The sequence below is a fragment of the Platalea leucorodia genome (genome assembly GCF_965183815.1).
Source record: "Platalea leucorodia genome assembly, chromosome: 1".
Classification (NCBI taxonomy): domain Eukaryota; kingdom Metazoa; phylum Chordata; class Aves; order Pelecaniformes; family Threskiornithidae; genus Platalea; species Platalea leucorodia.
In genome coordinates, this window is record NC_138823.1 from 100,991,607 (window position 1) to 101,010,248 (window position 18,642).

Sequence of the window (18,642 nt, forward strand, 5' to 3'; positions counted from 1 at the left end):
CTGATTCTCTGCAGTGGGAATTATCTCAGCGAATAATATATTTACCATTCAGAAAGAACTAAAGAAACTAGAGGTAAAATTATCTGAGAAGAAAAATCTAGACTAAGTTGAGACTTGTGTGGGAACAGTTCCTTAGCTAGAAATGTGGGGAATATGGAATAAAGGTCTAATCAGGTGATGTTAAGGCAGCTTTTTTTAGATATACGTAGGAAATAGGGGAAAAGACACAAAATGAGGGTTACGTAATATAGAGATTAGCAAAGAGAAGCTAATGTTATTAAGGGAGTATCTATGGTGGGGAGCTCTAAGAATAAGGGGAAGGCTATGTACATTAGAACTAAAAAGAGAGATCCTACCAATTTTGAAGTGTCGCTAAAGATATACTAAGGATATTTATACACTTTGTATAAATATGTATGGCATATGCTAAGGATGTATAATAAATATACGAAGTGTATAAATATGCTAGCTTTTTTAAACTCCATAGGCTGTGGTAATAACTGGTGGATGTTAAATTTAACAAATCTTGGAATGCTGAGAAAATTCCATCAGACGAGGAGAATGCTAATATTGGGTTAATACTAAAAGAAACAATAACAACAACAAAGTAGGATGCTCCAGCCTGTTGATTTAATCAAAAACTCTTTGTCCTAGAGGGAACTGTATGCTAGGCAAAAGATAAGAGAGCATAATTTATAGTCCATAGAGGAAACAGTTGCTGATAATCACAGAAGCAGCATCCAGTGTTGCTTGGGCTTGTACAGAACTGCCAGTCTGGTGTTTGTGCTCTTTCTGTAATATTGGCCAACGGTCATGTGGCAGGTGAAGTGCTGCATTTGTAGAAGGGTACGTATAGCTGGGGAGTCTGAGAGCAACAAGGAGGAGAATGTGGGCTTTCAAACAGCTCCAAAGCACTTTCTGTGGTACAACTAGGGATTGAAGTGTGTGTTGTATGGATTGGATAAATTCTGGAAGAAGATGGCGAGATAGATAGCGAGTGTAGTCCACAGTCTCAACGTTGGTTTCTCTAAAAGCACTGTAGACTTCCTTTTGTAGTAACATACAGCAAATACTGTTCTGGAGAAATTGTTGTCATCTTGGACAGTTTCTTTTCAAGTTATGCATCCCTTTTATTATGTCCAGCCTTGCAGAAAGAAAATTCATGATAAAAATCAACACATTTTGGGTTGTATTGGTCAATATTAAATCAAATAAATATGTTGCAAATTCTCTAATATAAGGATGTGGAATACCAATAGAGTGGGAATAGTTTGTAACATATTAGACGGTATAGTAAGTTGAAAATGTGGAGGGTATCGTTGCCCATTTTGATGTCAAGGTCAAATGCACACAGTTTAGAATACATAAAAGTAAAAGAAGGAGTTGGCTTTTTAAAATTTATAACTTTTGAGAATTATGTGCAAGCTCTCAAATTATTCAGGTACTCTTAGAGCTTGAGCAGTCCTATTGAATATTATAACTCATTGTGAACATCAGACATGCTCTGGTTTTGTGCTTTAAAATTGGTAAAGCTAATGTATGAGTAGCAAAATATTTATCTACTTTTTCTTCTGGATTACTTTTTTAAAGCAAAAGTTGTTAGAGGCACAGTTTGAGATAAGTTTGCTGCACCAATTATTATTTTTGTGTTTTCTAATTTGGTATCTCTATTATTGACATCGTGATTTTCTGATACTGAAGACATTTCAAACTGGGTGGGAACGCAGTTTATCCATCTCAGTGTTACTTAGATACAACTATTTCCATAGAGAGGGAAATAATTTAGAAAATAAGTATAATAATACAATATCTCTTTAAGGTAACCTTGTTTTACACATAGGATCTTGTCTGAGCCTGTCTAATTCCCATCAGAGGGGAGATGCTCTTGCATATAACATCTGACAGGTTTTTCAGAAAGTGGCAAATAGTGGCAGAAATCATACAGTAAGTGGGTATTCCATAAATTGAGATATATTGTGAATGGAGGCGGAAAGTAAGAGTAATTTTTGGTCTGCTCATGGGAGTAGGGAGGGAGAATGTAGCTATAACAACATTTTAAGGAGAGTGCATCAGGAGTGAAGGCTCTCAAGTCTTCTGAAGGTCATCAGAGTAGATCTGGCCTTCACTTGACCCATGATCAGGGAACAGAACAGGGTAAAAGCTTTCATTTAAAAAAAAGGCATGTGAGCAGTTCAGCACTGTCTAGCTCTATGGAAAGGGATTATTAAAACGAGGTAAGCAACCTAAGATGTTTGCTCCTTAGTGTTTTATACCCTTAAGTCTACGATGCCTTAAAAAATTCCATCAGGTTGAGCTGCTGGTAACAGTGATGCGGAACGTACCTTTTTAGTTCTGTAATTCTTTAGTGTATTTTGAAATAAGTGTGCATGTAACGTATTTAAGTACATGCTTACTATCCCTTACTGAAGAATTTAACCTGCCTTCTGCTGATATAGGTAGGCCTATATCCTACAGATACAGAGTTTTGAATCGTCTTAAATAAGGTTAACGCCCACTTTGCTCCCCTGAGTGCTAGAGAAACCTGGATTGTGTTGTCTGATAGCAAGAGATGTGAAAAGTTGATGAATGGGGCTCAGATTTTGAAAGGAGCTTCAGGGAGCGCGGTGCTCAATTTCCCAATTTAAGCTTTATTTAAAAGAAAAGTTCTGACTCCCTCTGGCACCTGTTTAAAAACAAACTTCGACTTGATGACAGGGGAAGATCTTCCTGTGTGTAGACTGTTCAGAATAAAGGCTCAATCACTGTAAGAATTACCTATTTAACACTTTGAATCTTTGTATATAGGCTATGGTAAGAAAAAATCATGATGTTTATTAATGAAGTAGTATTTCAAAGAAAACATATTATATGGTTAGTGCAGTCAGAGTCTGAAAAATGTACTTGAGTCACTGTGGAAATTTGGAAGAAAAATACGAGAAATCTTTTGGAGCGAATTTCATAGGCGTAAGTTGTACAGTTAGCACTTCTCCCATCCTCTCAAATTCTGCAGTGTTGGAGAACTGTAGAACAGAATTTCTTTGAAACTCCTGGTAGGAGCAGATGGATTTCTTTTCTTCATAACAGGATGATAATTTCCAGTGAGATTCAGTAGAATTCTGAGCTGCATTAAGTGGGCTTAATGCAGAGCACTGCATTATTTAGTATCGGTTCCTGGTGTGAGGTGTCTTGAAGTCTGCAGAGATATATATTGTATTAAAAACATGAAGTGGTTGCATAGGAAATGCTGTTTGAGCAATTAATATTGCTTAGAGGTATTTAAAGGTTGATGATATTATTATTATTGTTGTTATTATTGTTGTTATTATTATTGTTGTTATTATTATTGTTGTTATTATTATTGTTGTTATTATTATTGTTGTTATTATTATTGTTGTTATTATTATTGTTATTATTAACTGTTTATATGTTACAGAGAAACTTGAATGTTACAGCTCTTTCACGAATTTACTATGTGTCTGAAGTCCAGGGAGGGAGCTTTAACGCTGAGGGCCTTTTTCATTAGAACATTAATAAGAGCACAAGTCTGTTGTATAAAGAAAGTTTGGGAGCCCCAGGACGATGCAGCCGGAGTCTGCCTCCATTTCCCGTACAGACCTGCGGGTGACCACTCATCAGAAATGGGGCTGAGAAGAAGGTTAGGGATCATTACAGAAAGTTTATCTGTAAAGCACCTAGCTCATTTTGCATAGGACTTGCAAAATAACCTTTAAAAATTATTCATTGCTCTCATGATAGATGATTATCTTTAAAAAGCCACTGATCAATAGCATACTGCAATGAGGCCTTTCCTCTGATGTTCCTGATAACTGGGATCGGAGATAAAACTGTGAAATCCTGGTAAAGTGTTATATGTGGTTTACTGGGCTCAATAGTTACTGCTGCTGCTTATATGCTGCAAACTTAGTACTGTAGAGTATTAGAGCCTGCTTATTCTTCAAAAATAGAATATTCCTTCTATGTCTATGTACAGGTAAAGAGTTACTATAAAGATGGTGGTATTAATCTGTGAGAATTAAACTTTATGGGAAATTTGGAATTAAAAAAAAAGGAAATGGAGCTTTGCAAATAAAGTAGTTGTTGTCGTGCATATATTTATGTTCAAGCCACATTGGATTGCTGTTTTTTAGATATGTTTAGTGTTAAGGCATAGGAACTAATGTTTGTTACTTGAATCCTTTAAATTGTTCTGACCTTTCAGATATGCACGTGCCCTAAAACTTTCATGAGCCCATGCATTTGTTATCCCTATGAAATACTTGGCAGCATATTAAACTTGTAGAATATTATCTATTGTGAAAACTACTAGAATGATATCTTGGTTATTTTAGGAAATATTCTTAGGCAAGCTAATATGCTTAGAGAAATTACCCCTTCAGCTCTGATAAAAGTTACAATCTTCAGCTCTTTAAATAATACATTTTGAACTAGATTTAGATGACTAAACTGGATTTAATTTCTCAGAGCTACTTCTAGGGCTTGTCTCTTTCTGTTCTTTCTCTCAGCACCCCCCCTGCAAATGTTTTCCCAGTCATACACATCAAAAAGCCTAAACCAGAATGGAAGCAAGCGTGCTGCATAAATTGTTAGTGACGAGCAGATGTAGCTACTCTGCTCAGTCCCGCTTCACAGTGGGAGTACACTACAGCCATCTTACACTGCTTGATGCACTTTTGAGCTTCTTGCTTTCTAATAGCATCTTCTCCCTTCCCATGTTTAAGCATCAGTGGCAACAACTGAGTGGAGAATTTTTCCAGCAGCATACAGGCAAAACCAAAGTGCAGTTGTTGTTCAAGTCACCCAGGAATTTCATTTTTATTTTGTTTTTGATAATGTGATTAAAAATGCCTGAGTAGAAAAAGACAAAATCATATTTCTTCTCTTCAGAAGTAGGATTAGCTTCTCAAATATAGTCATACACTTTTGAATCTGTACATGCAACTACAGACTCAAAGCTTCAATCTCTTAAGATAAAATAGCAATATCTCTTCAGTTTGTATCGTAGCATGTGGTGCAAGCCCCTCCTAAAGTATCAAGTTAAAGCAGTGGAGGAGTCTGTTGCTTTCAGGAACTGTGATGAATTTGTGTGAGTGTAGAAGCATGAAGATGTTCTACCAGTACAGAAACCAGATTTTTCTGTCCAACAATTGCATATGTCAAAATGCAGTCCATGGAGAATTGTTTGGATCTTTACCATTCTTTTAGGTGTGGTATAAAACAATGAGAAATTAAAGATAACAAGGAAGACTTAGTTAACATAGCTTCATAATCTATTGAGATAATGCTGTTGGCTAAGTAGCCTGTTGCAAAGAATGCAAAATGTATGGTAAGGACTAAGAAACATGAACCAACCAAGACTGAGGGAAGGCATTTATTCCTGTTTACTTGGTGGGTCTTCACCTGGATTGCTGTGTTTTGGGTGTAGTGGAGGCAGTTGGGAGATGCAAGGAGACTGGAGCCTGGTCCATTGGAGGATTACAACAATTGTCAGGCTGTTTTGAGTCCGGCACATAGGAGGCTGGTAGATAATCTAATAGTAGTCTGTAATTACTTGAAAGGCAACTGCAAAGATTACGGAACCAAGCTGCTCTTGATCAGACCAGAAGACCTAACAAGTGCCAGCAAGTTTTCCGGCCTTGGTTGGGTAATGATGACGTCAGTTGTCCACTTGTGAGCAGGAGGTTAGGCTAGATGACCTCTAGAAGTCCTTTCCAACCTACATTTCTCTGATTCTATAAAAATGAGGTTAAACAGGGAGGATAAGAGACAGTATACTGTATGGTATGTTATTTCTATTGCTATTCAGATACTATGATCATGAATAGGAATTAAATAAAACAATCCGTCTCTTTAGATTATGAAGAGCTCACTGGGCTTTACTGGAAGCGTTTGATGAATTAAAACAAAAAAAGAGTAAAAGGTTAATAAAAATGTGATACAGTACAACTTGGACAGAATGAAGTTTCCAGTAATTAGGAGCTAAACCTCCTTTTTTGTTTCAGCTCTGTTCTTCGTCTCTTGTTTCTGTTTCATCCGGCCATGCTATATAGTCCTTATCTATTGCAGAATTCCTGGCAAAAACTAGCCACAGTGTGGCCACTCACATAGTGTTTCCATAAGGGAAAAAGTACATGCAGCTTACTGTTTTGAAAAATTACTTCATTGAATTTTTGTTCCCTTTTCTTTGTTGGATACCTTCTGACAGTCGTCTTTGCACATATGATGAAAACTGTATTTAGTGGCTCTCGAAGATTTTTGGTTTTTTTTTTTTTCTTTCATGTAGTAGTCGTAGCTACCTGATTTTGAGTTAGAAAAAGCCTTAATGGTCAGAATTTTGTTTGCCTTTCAGGTCTGTGGCTTTTCTTCCTCAGCTGCCCTGATGGTGTCCAAGAGAAAATGAGTTGGTTCTCAGCTCCTTTCTTATCCTCGACATTTTACCAGAATGTCCCATGTCAGACATAGCGTTGAAACCTTCAGGGGTTTTGTTCTGATGGCTCAGTAGAACAATATTGTCAGTACCAGGTGTACTGCTCTGTGTGTTTGGTCCATGTAAATTCTGCACCCTTTTTTTGCATCTTCACCTTCCTTACCTGATGGCAAAAGTCTTCTGGTGTGTTATACTCATAAAAGCTTCTAGTACAGCAACCTCTCTTGATGATCCTTGTTTAATTTTGTAGGTAGTCTGTTACTGAGAAGCATACTACACCTCTAGGGGAAAAACAAAAATCAGATTATTTAGTTTTCATTCAACACTAATTTCATTTTTTAGCCATTGTATCAACAAGGTATTTTATTACAACCATTGGCCATGCATGCATGTAACTTGAAGCCTGCCTGGACTTTGAACCTGAGAGGCAGTGTAGTATTTCACAAATTAATTAGAATAATAGTATGCCCTAAACTGCACTTTTATGTTTAAAGAGATGAATAGAACTAAAGAGTGGGAAGACTGGGAAAGTGAAATAGAATAACTGGTCAGTTAACAAAACATAAAGGAGAGAGATGTCACAAATACTATAATAGAATATTATAGTTCCTACAGGAATATGTGTAGAAAGAACAGAGGGCTAGAGTAAGAGTCAAGTGGGTTATGTAAAAGTTCACTGTAATGATTTTGATTTCCATTTCTTTATTCTGTCAGAAGCTTTATGTCCCTTTCCAAGTGAATTTACAGGAGACTTGCTTTCATTGGTTTTGAGACAAGTATATCTGATTAAACAGTCCATCTATATGTGCAAAAATAAATTCAGAATAGGATTAAATTTTCAAGTTTGAAGGGGGAGAATGAAGTCTTGCTTTTTCAAAGTAGTAGAAAATGCAAAAATGCTTGCACTTGAAGGAGGAAAGTAGTGGTAGAAGGTAAAGAGAAAGGACAGAATTGCTGCTGTAGGTTTGGAGCTATTTCTGCTTCTTCTGAAAACTCTGTTACCACTGGGATTTCTTTAGGTCATTGCTGAAGAAAGGCTGGCATGAAACTGGAGATGTAGAAAGATAGTGAAACATTTTTAGCACCTTGCTACAAACCGTCATGTACGTACTAAAGGATATAAAGCTTCAAGGATATGCAGAAACTGGAAAATTTTTTTTAAAAGGTAATTCCAGCTTTTGCCACCTGCAGCACTTCCCCGGTGGTGTGGCTACCGGCAGCCTCTGCTTTTGCAAGGCTGAGTCGGCAGAACTTCAATATATCTGGTACTCTGTGCTTCTAAGAAGTTCAGAGTTCAAGTTACTCGTGCTGTCAGCAGAGAGCTAAAGATCAGAAGTGAAAGGAGAGGGGAAGAAAAGGCTGCCGGTGCTGGGGATGGCTGAAGTTTTGTGAGGTTTGCTGGTATACGTTTTGAGCCTCACGTATGTAGATTATAGTACTAGTAATAGAAGAAGAATTAATCGTTTCTCCTTTCTTCAGTCCCATAAATAGATAACACAAACAAAATTTTCTTCTTACATATTATTTTTGTGATACACTTAAATTTGCAGGTATTACCAGAAGATCAATAGACATGCTGAACTCAATTGTAAATCTGTGTTGGTCACAAATGGAGACATAATCTAGTCTAGCATGTCTGTTTAGGAGTGTCTTGATACATGTTTGGTGTCTAGTATTTGCTTTGAACAGAGTTCAAGGAATGAGATGTTTTTTTTTTTTCAGATTTTACTCAAGTATATTAAAGGTTTTGAATGGAGAATCAGTAATAAAGGGCCTACTACAGGAAGACAACCTTATCTAAGACAGTAATTAGGCATTTGCCTAATTGTGGTCTTAAATAATTTAACTTCAGTGAGTAGGTAAGAATGTAAAGAGTTGTGAATATTTTGTTTGAAGAATGGAGTATGTTTACTTTTAGTAGTTGTCTACATGCATTGATCAAGATAGCCTAGAAAAAATTCAGTTGGCAGTGATATTTTTGTTTCCTTGTTTCCTGGGAAGAGTATAGGGACGCTGCCTGGTTTTGTAGGGATGGGGTCAGGAAGGCCAAGGTGTGTCTGGAGCTGAACTTGGCAAGGGACACAAGGAATAATAATAAGGGCTTCTATAGGCATGTCAGCCAGAAAAGGAAGGTCAAAGAAAGTGTGCCCCCCCAATGAACACAACTGGCAAACTGGTAACAATGGATGGGGAAGGCTGAGGCACTCAACAGCTTTTTTGCCTCAGTCTTCACTGGCAACCTCTTTTCCCACCCCTCTCAAGTAGATGGGCTGCGAGACAGGGACTCGGGGAGCAAAGTCCCTCCCACAGTAAGAGAAGATCAGGTTTGTGACCACTTGAGGAGCCTGAACGTACATAAGTCTATGGGACCTGATGAGATGCATCCCAGAGTCCTGAGGAAATTGGCTGATGTAGTTGCCAAGCCACTCTCCCATGATATTTGAAAAGTCATGGCAGTCAGGTGAAGACCCTGGTGACTGGTAAAAGGGAAACATTGCACCCATTTTTAAAAAGGGTAGAAAGGAGGACCCTGGGAACTACTGACCTGTCAGCCTCCCCTCTGTGCCTGGGAAGATCACAGAACAGATCCTCCTAGAAGCTATGCTTAGGCACATGGAGGACGGGAAGGTGATTTGAGACAGCCAGCATGACTTCACCAAGGGCAAGTCTTGCCTGACCAACCTAGTGGCCTTCTGTGATGGAGTGACTAAGTCACTGGACAAGGGAAGAGCTACAGATGTCATCTATCGGTACTTCTGTAAGGCCTTTGACATGGTCTCCGACAACATCCTTCTCTCTAAATTGGAGAGAGATGGATTTGATGGATGGACTGCTCAGTGGATGAGGAACTGGTTGGATGGTTGCATCCAAAGGTTAGTGGTCAACGGCTCAATGTCCAGATGGAGAACAGTGACGAGTGGTGTCCCTCAGGGGTCCATACTGGGGCCAGCACTGTTTAGTATCTTCATCAGTGACATAGGCAGTGGGATCGAGTGCACCCTCAGCAGGTTTGCAGATGACACCAAGCTGAGTGCAGTTGACATGCCTGAGGGACAGGGTGCCATCCAGAGGGACCTGGACAAGCTCGAGAAGTCGGCCTGTGTGAGCCTCATGAGGTTCAACAAGGAGAAATGCAAGGTCCTACACCTGGGTTGGGGCAGTCCCCGGTATCAATACTGGGGGGGATGAAGGGATTGAGAGCAGCCCTGAGGAGAAGGGCTTGGGAGTACTGGTGGATGAAAAGCTGGACATGAGCTGGCAATGTGCTCTTGCAGCCCAGAAAGCCAACCGTATCCTGGGCTGCATCAAAAGAAGTGTGGCCAGCAGGTCGAGGGAGGTGATTCTGCCCCTCTACTCTGCTCTGGTGAGACCCCACCTGGAGTGCTGCCTCCAGCTCTGGGGTCCTCAGCACGGGAAAGACATTGACCTGTTGGAGCAAGTCCAGAGGAGGGCCACAAAGATGGTCAGAGGGCTGGAGCACCTCTCCTATGAGGACAGGCTGAGAGAGTTGGGGTTGTTCAGCTTGGAGAAGAGAAGGCTGCGGGGAGACCTTATAGCAGCCTTTCAGTACTTAAAGGGGGCCTACAAGAAAGATGGGGACAAACTTTTTAGCAGGTCCTGTTGTGATAGGACAAGGGGTAATGGTTTTAAACTAAGAGGGTAGATTTAGACTAGACATAAGGAAGAAATTTTTTTTTTTCTGAGGGTGGTGAAACACTGGAACAGGTTGCCCAGAGAGGTGGCAGATGCCCCATCCCTGGAGACGTTCAGGGTCAGGCTGGATGGGGCTCTGAGCAACCTGATCTAGTTGAAGCTGTCCCTGCTCACTGCAGGTGGTTTGGACTGGATGACCTTTAAAGGTCCCTTCCAACCCAAACTATTGATTCTATGATTTTAAGAGAACAGTGAAGGAGCTCAGGAACATAGGAGTGCATCCAGCCAATAATGTGCTTAAAAACAAACTCATAAAAATCAAAGTTTATAGAGCAGCAAAGGCAAATACATTACCAATTTATCTGAAGAACGGTAGGAGCCTGAACAGTTGCGAAATATTGCAGAAATAAATTATTTCTCAACATTTTTAGCGAATATCTTCTGCAAATCATAAATGTCACTTGCGTTAGCCGGTGAAGGTTTGATGGTGTCTAACAAGTCCTGGCAGACTGTGCTGTTCACTTGACTAGAGGTGGAGGGAGGTTTGAACCGGCGAGTGGGTGTGTTGGCACCTGGTCTGATACTCCGTTTGCAGATTGCCAGGTCCCAGGCTGTTTAACAGTCTAAGAGGATAAACGCTGTTGCTAACAGAGGGATGTAGCAAAATCTGTGTGTCTTACTGTGTGTTTATATCACTAATACTACCTGTGGGGGAGTATTCCAAACTTCTGACTTGATGCATGGGAAACTCTTTTCCTGGACTCCTTCATACCAGCCGGAGAGAGTCTTTTGCAGAGTAAGCTGAAGCACCTTAGTTTTCCTTCCGCTCAGATATACTCTTTGGAAGAATGTTTCTCTTGACTAGAGAGGTAATTATTTTTCTCTCCCTGCACGTCTTTAATTTACCTGCCATTCCTAGAAATAACTTCCCATGTAGTTAGTGTACACTTTCCACTACAAAGCCCACTGGTCAGGGAGAATCTCCTGTTAGGGTTTTTTGTACACTGAAGGGGGAAAAAAGAAGTGATAGAAATAGGAAAAAAATTTTGGAGCTAGCACCTAAATCAGAGCTTTCTAGATGAAATTTCTTAAACTTGGTCTCTTTTTAAGGCACTAGCCTGTGTGCTCCAAATAAAGTAAGAAAGTTTGATTCAAGTGGGATTAGGGCCAAAAATACAACCCCCAAAGCCTCTATCCCATTCGTGCTTAAAAAGATTCAAACCTGTTCTTCCACAGGTCAGCAGGCAGGTCTAGAATTGAGTTGTGGGAAAAGCTTGCCCAAGGGTGCTTATCATTTGGATGGAAGGGAAGCAGTAGCCCAAAAGCATCTGATCAGGAGTTTGTCCTGGTTAAGGATACAGCGTCAGGAGCAGGGCAAACTCCTCCTGCTTTGAAATTTTGTACTAAATTTCTAGTATTTTCTGTTGTATGGCAAGGTCCCTCAATCTTTTAAATAAAGAGGGGGGGAAAAAAATAAACTTGACTTCTTAGCAATAATGAGAAAAAAAATTTCAAATATATATGCTTTTTAGCAAACAAGTAAAAACCTGTTCACCACCAGCCAAGATGAATTTTTTTTTTTGAGGAGCAGATTGTCATTAATTACACTTTCCTTTTTAAAACAATTTTTGTTGTTGTAAGGCTGATAACTTTCAATTATGGGTTTTGCAAATTTGCTTTAAAGTTACAGTATATTGATTTTTAAATTGGTTTTCATAATCAGCTGGAGGGACAGCAGCTGGCCTGTAACCATTCTTGTCCAGCCTGCCCGAAGGTCATCCTGGTAGATCTCTGTTCTTGGGGAAGGAACTTCCCCTCTGGTGTTGGTCAGTTCAGCCTTGCTTGGGGCTACAAAACTACCAGCCAGGGCCAAGGTGAGATTTAGGATTTATTCCTTCATTACATCCTCTTCCTGAATACGTCATGGTCTGATTTTTTTCAATTTGATAAAATCTTTGTACTGGTACTTCGAAAGCCTTTGCAGGAAGAAAAGACCATCATCACCACTACAATACTGTATTTGTTTGAGTAATGACTGCCCAAGAATAACTGCTGCATCTTTAATTGCTGCCTATAAAGTTACATTTACAGAAAAATTGAGTAAAATTCAGGCACAGATCTGACTGGGTCTAGAGTTTAAAATGAGATTGCCTTTTGCAGACAAACTTGCGGTCACTTAACTTGCATGCCAAGTACCTGGATGAAAACAAGTTTCCATTCAAACCAAGGTATTAGAGCTAATGCAATAAGCTGTGTTGGGAAGATTCCCTGTAGTTTGGAAGCAGCTGCTAACCCATCGTTTTGGAGTGTGATGGACGCAAGTGTCTGCCATAAAAGCTTGGATGGGTCTGTTGTACTTGTGAAAAGCAGAAATTTGAGTAGTGCATTCAAACGTGTATTTTCTCAGAGTGGGAAAGATGCAAGAAGTGTAACGCCTGTTCATGCAGGTACTGTGAATATCCAAATATAGATAAATTACACTTTTTCTTCCTCAGGTGTGTTCTCTCAGAAATTTAGGGAATAATTTGATACATAGCATGCGAGTCTTGGGGTTATTCTTAGAGCTGATATTTTACCTCCTATGAAAAACTCTGTTGGAGGAGGATATTTTTATGCTTTTATTTATTTTTGCTTGGAGCACATCTTTATAACCTCAGTTTGGAGTCTGATGGAGCAAGCATTTATGTCTTTTTGAAGTATTTTCAGAAAAGACATGCTTGCTTTTGTCAGGTGGAGAATGTGCAACTCTTTTTTTCCCCTGGGGTATGTACATGTTACCTGATGGTTTTTGCCAAAGGAGACGAGTGCAGAGGATGCAGCGTGGTAACTAGAGGGCTGCTTTGCTAGAGGTTGGTCCTCAAAGAGCAATTCAGTAAACTCCAATAATTAGCATAAGCATCCTCAAATGAACTTGACATCTTCATATGCCTCACAAGAAAAGTACAATAATTCTTGGGGGTCTCTGGAAGTGTACAAGGAAGCTGACAGGCCTAAGTAGACTCAAGTGGTTCTGCTCTGATTAATAATGTTGACAAGCTTTCTTCAGGTTTTCCACATGCCTTTGACTATGGGGCTGTTCCTAACCTCCAAAGTACAATGTGTATGAGTGTCTTATATCCTTTTTGCTTTTTATTCACCTATGCTGCCTAGCATGTTGTGACCTCAAAGGTTTCATGACACTTGTCAAGCTCACCATAGATGAAACAAGGAGTTCCCATGTCCTTCTCTTTTTCTGTTTCCTTCCCAACAGCTTTCCCTTGACCTCTGTTCTGGCTTTACTGCAGCCCTTCTCCCATGGGCTAACTTAACGGAATAAAATGGTAAAAAAACCCCTAAACTCGGTTCAGTAGGTTTCTCCTGTATCAGGGAGTGAAATGGGGCCCTGGAAGGGTCCAGTGAGCTGCAGAGCTTGGAGCAGGGGAGGAGTGATACCAGATGGCCAGAAATGAGAAAGAGGAGGGGTTGGAGTTGGAGAAAGGTAGGAGCAGCAATAGCAGTCAGGGAGGATGGGAAGCAAGCCTTTGGGTAGTAATGAGACATTAGATAGGCTCAAAGCCTGTAAAGCCACAGTTTAAGTTACCATTTGTAATTTTTCAAACAGAAAATAACTGTGTGATTTTATGGATTTTCAGGAATGTATTCCAGATGCTATACAGGCACCATCTTTTCATTCCAGGGATGTTGTGCTCCCTTTAAAACTTGCGGCTTCCTACTGATTAATTCAGCAGATGAGGCAGTTGGAAGATCTTTCACACGTTTGAATCTTTAGGCAAATAGCATTTCTTTTTCCCCAGAGACATCACAACATCATTTCTACAGCTTGGGAAGTAGTATCCCCTCAGTTTTACTTTTTATAGCCTTTGGCAGCCTGATCTCATCATATACCCAGCTCATACTTTATTCAGCTAGAGCTACCTTAGCACAACTTTTTCGTGTTTACTAACGTTTCTTCGGGTGTTTCTAGACACAAACCTCCCGTTGATTTATGGCTTTACACCTTTCTAAAATACCTGATATGGGGTGTTGTGGATTTTGTGTAACAGAAGGCCATGAGAATGGCATGACTAGACTACACTGGTGCATTGCACAATTTGATTTAGCTATACACATCTGCATGTGAAAGTTGCCAGGTTTGTGCTGGTACAACAGTGGGGAGGGGAGTACTGTGTTTGGTAAAAACAGCTCATTGATGTAAAAACTTACTTGAGAGTATGGTCAGTTGTCATCTGCCTAGTAGGATTCAGGTCAAAATACTTCCATTTTCATTTCAGATAACAAAGATACTGCCTGTTGTACTTCAGCATAAGAAATAGTTCTCTTATTATTTTATTAACATTTCCCAACTACTAGCAATGCAAAGCTTAACAAGCTCACTGTAAAGCACTTTTCCCCCTAATTTATTGCTTTTGCTGAAAATCCTGCTCTTGCTTCTTCTCTTACTTGTATTTAAGTGTTACTTAGTCCTGCTGCAGGCAGCCTTCTGCTCATTGTTTAAACGCTTCTTCAGTATTTAATTCCACCAACAATGGGTTTTGGAGGAAAAAAATTGGGGTTTGTAGGTATAATACTCGGTTTCACATATCTGGTACTAGAGCAGCACTTTACAAATTGCGTGTTTCATGCTGACCAGTCTGTAGTTTTCTAGCTTTGCTGCTGGCAGAACAGTCTGCTTTTGATTTCAGATGCCTGCCATGCCTTCCTGTGCAGCTGGGATACCCTGGTGAGTAGCAGTGGTGGCTCTCTGAAAGCTGAGAGTCGTTCACTTAGGAGTTCACAGCCTATAAAAGTCTGGTGGGCAGCTCTGCTTATGGAAAGCGAAGCGAGCAGGTGAACAGTGATGATATGGCTTCTCTTGTCTCTCTTCTAGCAAAGAGCAAGTTAGCAATTACTTTCGATGTCACAGGTTGTCTTCCATTGAACTTAGCCCATCTTCTCTGCTTTCCCTTTTTTATTTTTTTTTTTTCCTTTTATTGCTTTCCTTAGATTTGAAGCTCAGGCAAAGGTCTCTAACTTTTTTCGTGTGCTGATTCCACCTGAGTAGCTGTGTGAGTCGTGCAAAAGTGGTACAGCTTTGTGCCCTGGCTGCCATGGTATCCAGCAGTGTTGCCATACACACAGTGCTGATGTAGGAAATGCTTATGGGGGGCTTTTTTGGAGGGTGGGGGGCATTTGTCGTGTTACTGACCAAATTTTCTAAGAGCTCAAAAAATAAAAAGTAGGGGAACCATGCAGCAACACGTTACATAAAATTGTGAGCAGAATGTACCAGTCTGGGCAGGTTCCTAACAACATAAATAGAAGTGCACATAAGCAAGACGGAAGTTTCTCCCCGTCCTAGTTACATTCTCAAATTTGCTTTGTAAAAAAGCAGAATACATTGAATATATTTCATGAAGTCTGATAGTACAATTAAAGTTGCAATGGCTATATCTATGCAATGGAATTGCAATGGAATATAATCTATGATCTCACTACAGATCTTGTATGAGTCCTCTACTGTATGCAGTACTTTTTTTCATGCCCCTGTTGTTCCTCACTTGTTTTTTGTTCCCCACCCATTACTTAGAAAGTGGCTCGAATAATTCCTTTCTTTTTTAAAAGAATTGCTCTAATTAAATTTCTATTCAGTTGAATACCTTGCAAGTAGTTTTTAGAAAAGAATGTATTTCTAGAAAATGTTTCCTGAGTCAATTAAATTGAAAGTTCAAGGCAAGGTTCCTGTAATTGAAAAATATAAAGGATGTCTAAAAGGGAAGATGTATTTATTCATGCTACCTACTAGATTCCATGAGGTGGTATTCTCATTACTATTCATGGTTTTGAAGGGTAAAGGCTTTTCTAACACAGTTGCTGCACTAACTAGATTTCTGAAGAATAATTTTTGTAGGCTTTTGTTAATATGAGGAGGGCTCATTAAACAATATTAAAAGGAGGTGACAATATAGTACTGGAATGCATATTTTGAGAAGTGGTTTCTTGAAAATGAGGCAAAAATTTTAATGATTTCCTTACAATGGTTTTTCCTTTATGGTGGGTTTCATGGACTGTACAGTGTATTATGGATGTTATGAAAATTAACTGTGATTGAAAATTTAGTTCTGACATTTCCAGTTAATTGCATTTTAAAGCAAAGAAAACCTCAGTGTACAAAATTCTTTATTCTATAGACACCTGTACAACTTTTAAAAAGTTAAATGAAGGCAGTGCTTATTATGAAGACTACTCAGTTTAACTTTTTCCCCCCTAGCTCCAGTTATAGTCCCAGAAGATATGGCAAAATGTTAAAGCTGTGAAATAACATTAAAATGCCATTTAGTGTGTCAAGGGAAACTTTGTTGGTTTTTTTTGCTTGGATAAAAAGACTTGAATAAAAGCTTTTCTTCTGTAGTGCTCACAGGTTTTCAAGTAGATGGAGAGGGCTGTTGCTAGCAGCAGATTATACCAGATGCAGAGTTGCCTAGGGATGTGTGCTTTGTTTGCTGGGGACAGGTCTTATTGTCTTGCCTCAAGGCATTAGGTTGAGTCTGCTAGACTATATAGGTAGTGATTTTTATGCTTTGACTTAGTGGAAGGCCACATGGTGCTATGTGACATTTTTAGGTAACGCATGAAGTAGGATTTTTTTTTTTTTTTTTTTAAACTTTATGTATGTAGAAGTAGGTGACCTCTATTGAAGTTTTGCAAAACCCTTAAATATTTACCACTGAAAGAAAAGAAGGATTGTAGATTTTGGAGATATGTTGCTAGGTTCCCGGCCTAAGAAATATACTAAATTAGCATTTCGTCATAGTTCTTTATCCACAGAAATATTATCAAGGAAGAGATGAAAGGATTTGCATTTATATTATACATCTTAGCATGCAAGTAGAGGACCAATGAGGCTCTGTATGACGAATATCTGAAGATTTCCTGAAAGCCCCACTAAAACAAAATTGAATATTTTATAGAGATTTGCTGCATTTATATTAGATATGAGGTAATAGGCATAATACATTTTCCTGTTATTTCACACTTGTCTGTGTATAGGATATTTAATTTTTTCCTTCAAAATACCTCATTTTAGTGCAGCAGCCAACACATGGTATTTGGCAAGATGGCCTGCAATCTCCTTTAATATTACAATTTGTGTGTTCTTGTGAGATTTCATTTGAGCTATAATTTGTAAATAAATTTGTCCATATTACAAGTATGAAGTGAAAATTGTGAGTAATAGAACTGTGTGTGGTACCAGTCTGGTTTGTTTGGTTCCCCCCCCTCGTTAAATTTGCATTTGCTGGAGATCTCCAGATACTCAGCGTAGCATCCTCGTGCTTGTTAAACATGGCTTTCTCTAGTGCATTCAGCTTGGCGACAGCTGAAGCAAGCCAAAGAGTATAAAATTGTCTAAGCAATTGTGTATTTTGGATAAGATAATTCTTCTGAATAATGTTATGACATGTCTTAGCCTGTTCCAACATAACAGTAAACACTTCATGAATCCATATATTGCTGGAGAAAATATGGATTTACAAGGTTCCAGTTTGACAGAAGTCTGCCAGGAGGTTGTGATACAGCATGCAACTGAGAAAGATAGTTCTTAGGGTAACCCATAATATGTCAGACCCAGCAAATCTGCTAAAATTATTCAGTGCTTCTCTTCCTTACTGTTTTGCGCATTATAATGCAGTAGTCGTGCTGGGTTAATGTGTTAATGGCTGATCCTCAAAGTTTAATGAACATGAGCAGGTTTTGCATCTCACTGTTTTGCATGCAGCCGATAGTTTTGTTCAGGGCTTCCTGTAGTTTCAAGATTCAGTGATGGCTTGATATTCAGTGTTGAATTCAAAGTGAGTCAAAATATTACTAACAAAATGAACAGTGTTAACCATTTAATCTTAGTAATTTGGTTTCCTACTTGGTGCTAAGGTAGCATCAAAGCTAAGGAATTATGCAAGTTAACATCCAGACAAATGTTTCTCTGCCAAAGGCAAGCAGTTACAGCTTGAAAATGCTCAATATGATTTTAATTAAACATTTGCTTAAACATTTTTAAGTAAGTGCACATTCAAAAGTAAATAAACATTTTTAAGTAAACATCAGAAGGCTGATGTAACTGGTCATTTCTGACTGGTACTACGTAAATGCTTATGTTCTGCGCTAGCGGTTCCTATCTGCGTAGGCTGTCCCTTGTATTCTGTGTAACTGTCCTTGAGTTGCACTTAATGTCTCTGTCCCATCTTTCTTGACCAGATTCTCTGCTATCATTGTGGCAAATAAAGGTTAACTGAACTTAAGGCTTTCAAGGTTGTGCTTTTGTCCAAGATACACAGTGGCAATGGTCTCTGCAGATACTCCCCAAACCGAGCCCTGTGTGCTGAAGCCTGATGGCTTCATATGGGGTTCTTCTGGTGTGTCGGTTTGTTTGGTTTCTGAGGTTCAAAGGGATACAAGTTGCTTCTGATTTGGGAATGTTTTCATTCTGGTTGCTTTTCTGTGTCACATGCACAATATGACTACTTTTAAGTTGAAAATGATCAGTTTTGAAAATATTAACATGCTGTCTG

General features: G+C 39.2%; 1 protein-coding gene across 1 annotated transcript in view; it reads left to right on the forward strand.

The window, feature by feature from the left end:
- Positions 1 to 18,642, forward strand: part of CDKAL1 (CDKAL1 threonylcarbamoyladenosine tRNA methylthiotransferase) — a 426,399-nt gene that overhangs the window by 115,575 nt on the left and 292,182 nt on the right. The gene's annotated exons all lie outside the window — the stretch shown is intronic.